Below are 7,797 nucleotides of genomic sequence, written 5' to 3'. Positions count from 1 at the left end.
GGATCCCGTCAGCCCTCAGAAACAGCAACGGTCGCTGGAGGACCAGCAGCCTTCCTTCCAGCCCCGCAGAAGCCAGCTCTGGAGCCATGGAAACGTTGGGGACCCTTCTCCCCACAGCACCCTGCAGCCTCCTAGCCCGGTGCTCGCGGCACGGCACCCCACGTCACAGCACCCTATGGCATGGTACCCCACGGCACGGCACCCCATGGCATGGCACCCCACGGCGGCGATGCCGCAGCAAGGCCAGCTGCTTCACCTCCGGCTTCCCAAGAACAACGGGAAAGCGCAGTGCAAGGAGCAAGGCCTCGACATGGGGCGAGCGATCCCGGGCGTGACGGCGGGGCTGCGGAATGCAAACACACCCTCCCGCTAACTCCGGCTGTCAGCCCGCTCTCCGGCACAGCCGGGGCCCCAGGAAGGACCACGCCAGCGGTCTGTTCGGACAGGAGCCTGTAGCCTGCCGGGTGTTTTCCAGCGGCCGCTGCGGGAGCGGCCAGCGGCTGTGCCAGCCTCGGGCAGCGCCGCAGCAGACGCCATCCCGGCCGCGCTGTCCTGCCCGGGCGGCTGCGGCGGCAGCAGCTGCTCTCGGCGGGTCCCACGCTCGCTGGGCATTTCCCCCACCCCGTTTCCTTCCCCACAGCTCTGCCACGGGGGTTTTGGCGCGCTCACGTGCGCGTTAGCTTGGTATGATGTCATTCTTCCAACGGCTCAAACCTTTCCAGAGTGCTCGTCAGACCTAGGACTACTGTGGGTTGGGGCTTTTTTTTCTTTTTTCTTTCCTCTTTCTGAAAAGCTGTGGGTAGAAGTATGAAACACGTATTGCCAGGCTTTACTCGGACGTACAGGCAAGCTGACGCTCTCCCCGCCCCAGGGCAGCCTGGCGAAGGGGACTACGTACGCGGTACCTGGCTGCTCCTTCTCCGCCAAGCCAGCTAGTGACGTCCTCCGCCACGGCTGGCTGCCGCGCAGACAGCCCCGAGCAGCAAGGAGGTCCTCACTTCTGATCCCACAGCGAACGGATTCATGTGCCTCCCTCCCCAAATCCCGGGTTCTACCATACGACACGATTAAAATGAAGACCTGTAATTATTTTTATGTTTCAGCTTTTTGCCTATGATTTCAATCGCTTTTAGCAACACGGTCTGCATCCCCTCAGCACATCTCACTGCAGAGCCACGGTTCAGCTGGGGAGTGCATTGGTTCTTGCCCTCTGGCTAACGCACCCGTTTCTCCAGTCGCTGTCTGTGCATTGATCTCCATCGATCCAGCTAGCAGACACGAGGCACCCGCGCTCCCATTTCTGCCAGGCAGATGTGCTGGCATTACGGCACCTTTCATGGCAAGGTTATCTCTTGTGTCACAGCCTTCATCTGCAAGGCATTTCACTGATTATTTCTCATGAGTAATCCTCAGCACAGAGGCTGCCCAAGAGCCGGGACAGTCCACGTGCCTGCGGTGGCTCGGCGTTTTGCACTCGGCTGGTGAGCACACCCATGCAGCACGGGGCACTGCTGGCTTGGACCCATTCTTCAGCGGGAGGAAGGATGTCGTCAAACCAGTCAATCTGTCCAGGGCTGGAAGGAACAACACCCAAAGGTACGCACGCTAATCCAGCAGCATTACAGCTGCAGTAAAGACCTGATAACATCGCCTGAGAGCAGCACGGAGAAGAGCGGAGGAACAGCTGGCAGAAACTTCCCTGCTCGTTGGCAGCCAGATGTTGGGGGAGACAGGCGGAGGTGGGGTGCTGTTGGGAAACACGGGAAATGGCGTGGCCATCAGGAGGTTCACTTCCTCTGCTCAGCGGCAGCCTGGCTGCCAGAAACACCCTGCCATCATGAAAATGTTGCAAGTGCAGCAGAAGTAGCAACAGATGCTTTTTCGCTAGCTCAGCGAAAGAAAAGGACAAGAAAGGCGACTGTTTCCTCCTGCCCCTCAGCTGGCATCACCTCCGCCGGGGCAGCGGGCAGGCTGCGGGCTCCCGGGAGAGCGGGGCACAAACCTCAGCAAGCCGGTGCCTGCGGCTCCGCCAGCGACGGAGCTCGGGACAGCCGGGGAGCTCGTGTCTGAGCACTCACTGCGTTTTAGGGAAACGAAATTCTGACTCCCAAAAATAAAAAAGGAGAAACGAATCTGACCAGCTTTACAGCAATTCAGTTTTCTGCTGGCCCGTGGCATGTTTCAGACACCAGCTCAGCTGCCTTTGAAAACCCAAACAGGAGCTGGGGCTAAGGATGTCTCAGCAGGCTGGGTTTGCCCGGTCAGATGCGTCAGCCTCCGACAGCCTCCAAGGCGAGCAGAATCTCTGGCATTTTAAGCTTCCCCTTTCCACGCCACCTTCCAGCCCCCTACACCTCCCATCCCCCCAAACTATTAATTGTAAAACAATACGTCCCTAATCCTATCACCGTTCTGTGTGGTCACCAAATCACCAGGCGAGGCAGGTCCTCAAGGGAACACTCCTGTCCCTGCATTGTCGGTAAGGAATGGAATCCTTTCATGCTTCACAACGCCCTTGAGGGGGAGTCACGCCAATTAACACAACTGGATTTTCCTTATTACATGACTGAAATTAATGAAAGCAGAAAAAAAAGGGGGAAAAAGGAAGATAGTGTTGAGTTGTGTTTTGTAACGCATTCTGATCAACAGGCTGAGGATGCACGACTGTCAGCAAACCCCAGCCCCTAGGAGATAAACGTTTGCCTCGGTGCTGAGGAAGGCAGGCTCTTTTTGTCCATGTAAGTCCATCAAGTCTGAACCCTATTTCAAAATAAGGTTTGTGCAACATTTAGGCGTAGGACAGGCCTTGTGTTTACACCTGACATGTCACGGCCTGAATTCACTAAGGGTAAAGGTCTCCTAGAAGGGAAGTCCACATCTGCTGATGGAAGTGTAAGGTCTTGACTGCAAATGCCTAGACTGCACGGAAGAGTTTAACGGCCAAGGAGGCTTTGGAGCCATGACAATGCAGCTCTAGCACCCCTTCACTTCTCCCTATCTACGCACCAAAATGCAATAATAATTGCATTAATAATTGATGATAGGTAAATGCCAGCAGCAGTTCGATTAGAAGTTGGGATTGGCCTCATCACAGTTGGGAGCTAATAAAGACTTTGACATTTTGGGGGGTTGGATTCAAGAAAACATGCCTGAGGAGGCAGCTGGCATCTCGTGGTTTCCCTTGCACCTTGGTCTACAAGTCATTTACAGTAACAGCTTAACGATACCAATTTGAAATACACAGGGACGCTGGTAGCAGTAAAATTCATTCATTAAGGGAAGAATTCCTTCCAGGGGCAAGCAAGCTATTCCCTCGCTCACTGCGAGGACCTCACGTCAGTGCCTAACCGGGATCACCAGGCTGCCTCCACAGACACCGAAGCTCTCAGCGACCAGCCCAGGGCATCAGCCTTCCCTCTCCACTCACACCATGGCTGCAGGAAATGTCACCATTACCTCCTTTTCGTACCAAGGTCAGGGGGTCCTGAGGATGATTCTTGAGAAACCCCTCTGTTCGCTGCTCTCCATTACCTCCCCTCTCAATCTTACTCACCGTCATTTCCCCATTAGACACATCGTTTTCTGTCTCACAGTTCCCCTTTCAGTCCTCAGGTCCTCCAGCTTCACCAACCACCTACATTTTCTAAGCAGGAGAACTAAGCATTTCCTTTATCCAGTACATAACTCAATTTCATCAAAGCAAGAGATCAGTCGGTCTGGCACAATCTACTGCAGCAAGCTCAAATGCAGCATTTTTTTCCAATGTCTCTTTACCTCCACGCAGCTGAATGCTCTTCCTTTCAAAAATTACGCTAGAGGTCTACACACAGTTAAGGTTTCCCATTTTCCTTTACCTCCCTTCAGCCTCCCGCCTTCTGCAGACGAACGCTGGAACAGAGAACTTCAACGTTACGCACTGACTCTACCCCACTTTTCATGTCACGCTGAAATACGAGCAAAGGGGCACCTGGGCCACATGGACCAACCTCACTGGGCCACCAGCTCCTTCAGCTCTTGTCCTCTCTCTGGACCACCTGCAGTACATGCAAATGAGAAGAGCTTTCCTCAGGAGGAATCTGAAAACGCAGCCCGAGCCGGCGTTAGACAGGAGAGCTGCGGGCTGGAGCAGCTCCAGGCTGAGCATGCGAGCTCTGAGCTCAGCTCCCCCAGGCCCCAGCCCATGCTCTGGCGGCCACCACAGCGGGAGGCTGCGAGAGGTCAGCCGAAGGGACGCCTGCGACCCATCTCCAGCCGCACCCCAGCTCCCCGGCAGCGAACGCCCCGTGGACACAGGCGCCGAACCGCCTTACGTCACACCACATCTGCAGCACTTCTTGCAAGATGTTTGGCCACTTCGCGTGCAACCAGCTTTGGGTCCCATTGCTAGGCAGCTATGTCTGCTCACACACTGTAAATGCACGCGTTAAGGTTATGAACTCCATCAAAGTCTATAAAAATTAGATGTTGCAATGCTCACACCTACTTCTTTCATCCCCTGAACCTTAAAAAAGAACACAAACAGAAACTTGGCTGCCATCCTCAGGTATTTTTCCTACACTGACTTGTCCTAGCCATCTCCTTAAGGCACCTTTGCCTTTTTCCTAGCTTCGCATTTTTTCAGGTTAAATTACAAACACAAGTGCAAACACCCTCTGCTTCCCAAAGCCTTCCTCCTCTTTGCTCTCAGTTGCACCTCTTTCTGTGATGTCCTCGCTTCCTTGTGCTCCTTCTCCCAGGTGACCGCTGTACAGTGCCAAGAGAGTTCAGCAGAGAAGCGTCTCGCTCCATTATCTACCTCTACCACAAACAACCTCTGCTGATTTTTTTCTCACCACCTGGATTCTGTAATGAAGCCCGGCATCTAGAGGCTCAGCCCCATACCTCCCATCTTTCCTAGTGATGTCTCCTGGCACACTGAATTCCCGTACTCTTGAAGTCTGAGGTTGCTAAAATTAATTTTTTATTCCTCTCAACTGCCGCTTTTGCCTCTTTTATTTAATGAAGTAAAATAATTGATTTCCAGTTACATCCATCTTTCTAGTGAGGACAACTAGCTGCCTTGAGTGCTCCCCGGACCTCAAAGACACTTCTTCCCCCATCATTCTCCTTTCAAAGTTTGGGATGCAACGATGTCTGTTCTTCATTTCACAGATATTTCTCCCATAGCCAGCTTAAGTTTCCTCTGTTCATTTCATTCCTTTGGCATCTATTTTTTTAAAACAAATCTGAGGAGTAAACAATCCTCTTTTTCAATAGTTCTTTATTTTGGTGGGTTTATTCAATTACTTAATTCTCTGGTAGCCTTTACAGTTAATGATTGTTTATTTTACGTCCTTGGAAAATGTATAGAAACTGTCACCGACTTTCCACTTCTCCCTGCTGAATACTGAGGCACAAGTAGTAATTCACTTTCCTGGCAATATCCCCCTTTTTGTCAAGGTTGCCTCCCCGTTGCTCAGGAAGGTGATGGCTGTCTCCCCCAGTGACCTTCGGCTTCCTATGGACCAAATTTATAAAAACTTTTATTGTGCTCACATCTTTTCCCATCTTCTTTTCCTGTCTCAGCTTTTTGGATCATTTTCTTGCATTCTGCTTTCACAATAGGCTCTTGTCCCCTTTTCTGCAGCGCTGACCCTGCTGATTTATAGGTCTCATATTCTTCTTTCTTTATTGCTCTTTGTATTTCCCTGGTTATTCACAGTGGCCATTTCTACTCCAAGTAGATTTATTTCTCAGTGGTATACAGATTCCTTGAACTCCATGGACTACACCTTTGAGTATTTCCCCACCGTATCCTACCTCGTCACTGTCCTCTGCGGGTTGTTTAAGGATACATATGCACGCCTCTGTTTTCTGTGAGTTCAATGCTTTGGCAACTTCTGATTTTGGGGAGTCCCAAGCTCCTGATCTCGGCACTCACTAAGCCTGGCCTGCGTTCCCGTAACCCCCTCCGCGTGACGCATGGCGTACCTGGGCAGGCGCCCAGTGCCACAACGCAAGCCCGCAGCTTTAGCTGTATATTCATGGTCTTTGCCATAGTTCCTGTGTAGCATATGAGTGCTTCCCCGAGAGGAATGAGCTTGTTTTCACACTACCCTGTAAGTAGAGAAAGTGTTGTTATTTACATTTCATGGAGAGGAAAACCAAGATACAGAAGTTAAGATCCACATTTGTGAAGGCACTTATGTGCCTAACTCCAATTCAGCCAAAAATAAAGTTTTCTGATTAAGTTAGCCCTTTTCTCAGAAGCCAGGCTGCTTTCCTTTCTGAAGCTCCCCATCTTCTAACACTTTCCAGCCCTCTTGTCCCACACGCAGGTCCTGCCTCCACCAGCACCGCTCGGTTCATTCCTCGTGCCCACATAATTCCCTCTCGTCTTCCCCGTTGCTCTCACACAGAAGCTTAATATCTATGTGCTTAATTAACACAGCTGAAGGCTGGGCCAGCCTGCAGCCGGCATTGCTTCCAGCAAGGCAGCCCCTGGACTCGGACAGCAGGGTTTTTTCAGTGCCATAGCTAGGCACTCTAGATCCTGCTGCTGCACTACTGAAATCAATGACACATTTGAACGGTAAGAACTGCCCCGAAGCTCTTCAAAGCCTGCTGTCCTTATTTTTCATTTCGGGAGCAGAAGTGTTCCTTCCAGGAGGGCTTCTTCTGTTTGAAAGGCAACAGGACCAAAAGCACAAAGAAAAGGACACAGACAGGCTGGTAACAAGTGCCAGCAAACAGTGTCCAACAAGTGTCTTCCTCTTTCCCTACCTCAGTTTCCTCAGCTTGTGGAGAGCCAGACATAAAACCAGAAACGGTCTTCTCCAGTGCTGGAGGATGGATGGAAATGCAGTACTAAAGGTTACAGAGAATTATTCTTAAATGGGCTCAAGTGATGTTTGCTTACACAATGCAGACTTAATAAAGCAATTTCAGATAAAATGTATATCAAAAAACATTTAAGCAAAAGCATCCATTGCAACCTTAAATACGGAATTCCATGAGAGGAGAGAATGAGAAAATGGGAACTGCATAATCACAGGCAGGAAAGAACAACAGGGGAATAACGACAAATCAAATGCAGCAACTCTTTTCTCTCTCAAATGACACTTCTCATCAGCCAGCTCATGTCAAAGGGAAGGAACAGAATCTCCTGGGCCTCTTGCCTACGAGATTCCACTCCGCATACCTGCCGCACTCCAGAGCTGCGCCCGCCAGAAGGCCCAGCTCCACCACCCCCAGCTAACGGGTCTGACACCTCCCTGCGAAACCACCCTCGCAGACGCAGACCCGGGAGCCAGCTCCGCACCGGAGAGCCGGCCGCGCCGTGGGGACGCGGGGGACTGGCGCGGGCTGGCAGAGCGGGGGCTCGCTGCCCACCGGCATGGCTGCCGCTCACGGGGCCGGCAGCGAGACGAGGCACGGCGACCCCCAGCACGCTGCTGTTCGGTACACGGTATTTATATTTTATGAATGTTAACAAGCAAGAAGCCCTGCACAACTGAGCAGTTACGAGCTCAAAAGGCTTTGTGAGATATTTTCTCTAAGGGCTCATTAATGTGGTCTTTTAATGGAGTACTTGCATATCTGAATCCTTAACTGTAGCTATAAATAGAGTTTATAAGCACTTGACAGTGTGTGGCAAAGCTGTGTTAGCAGTGCTTGCCCTGCTCTTTCGCAAGTTCCATTTGCAAAGGATATTTAAGAGGCGGAATTTAAACGTTTCCCGAAACGCAGACTTGTATACATCCCAGTGACGCTGCACTCTGAATACCGTTTTCACTGGGTTTAACGCATTTGGCATGC

Source organism: Opisthocomus hoazin, chromosome 2, assembly GCF_030867145.1.
Source record: "Opisthocomus hoazin isolate bOpiHoa1 chromosome 2, bOpiHoa1.hap1, whole genome shotgun sequence".
Lineage (NCBI taxonomy): Eukaryota > Metazoa > Chordata > Aves > Opisthocomiformes > Opisthocomidae > Opisthocomus > Opisthocomus hoazin.
Note: the sequence above shows the minus strand (reverse complement) of the source record.